Here is an 864-nt window from a genome sequence, read left to right as displayed (position 1 = left end):
GAGAGGAGAGTGGTGACTTACGGGAGCTGAGTAGAGTGAATGTGGGCCAAGGGGTTGTTTCAGAAAGGCCTGGCTCAGTTAGCCAGTCCTGCTCCCTTCTGCCGCTAGGCCCCTGCCCAGGCCCACCCAGCCCTCTCCAAGGTGCTTCACTCAGGCAGCTCCGTTCTGGAAGCCCTCCCCATCCCCCCCCTCCATTCTGATCAGCGACACCCCTGCTGGTCTCCCTTCTCTGACCCTGCAAGGTGACAGCTGCCTCGGTTTGCTGGCACCGAGGGGCATTCCAGGGAAGAGAAACTGCTGCTAAGATGGGGGCCGTCTGGGACCAGCAGTTGGCATAATGGCTATGTCGCTGGACTCCCACGTAGTCAACAGTGGTTCAAGTCCCGGACCTGGTGGCTTAAACTCACACCAGGTGCATGTGCATGCGTGCCCAAGATCCTGAGAGGAGAAAGGAGAAGGGATTGCACGGTGACCATCCCCCAGAGGGTGATTTCTCGCTTTCTATCTCTCTGGTGAAAGCATGCATCTTATACCAAAAAGGAAAAAAAGAAAAGAAACACACACACACACACACACACACACACACACAAAGAAAACTCAAAAAACAAACAAACAAAAAAACCGATGGGGACAGTCTGGGCCAGTGGACAGTCGGCTACCTGCTGTCTCTCCTGACACTTCCCCTTGGTAGCACGGGACTCTGCAAAATGTCCATCCCCGTGTGTCCCCATGTGCAGAGGTGGCCACTCCTGAGGCGTCCCGCCCCGGCACAGGCGTCTGCAGTGCCCCGCGCAGCAGCACAGCGGGCAGGCTCCGTAGGTGCTTGCGTGGAGCACGGTGCTTGACCCTTCCTGGGCAAGAGTC

Source organism: Tupaia chinensis, unplaced genomic scaffold (assembly GCF_000334495.1).
Source record: "Tupaia chinensis unplaced genomic scaffold, TupChi_1.0 Scaffold141036_1, whole genome shotgun sequence".
Taxonomy (NCBI): domain Eukaryota; kingdom Metazoa; phylum Chordata; class Mammalia; order Scandentia; family Tupaiidae; genus Tupaia; species Tupaia belangeri.
Note: the sequence above shows the minus strand (reverse complement) of the source record.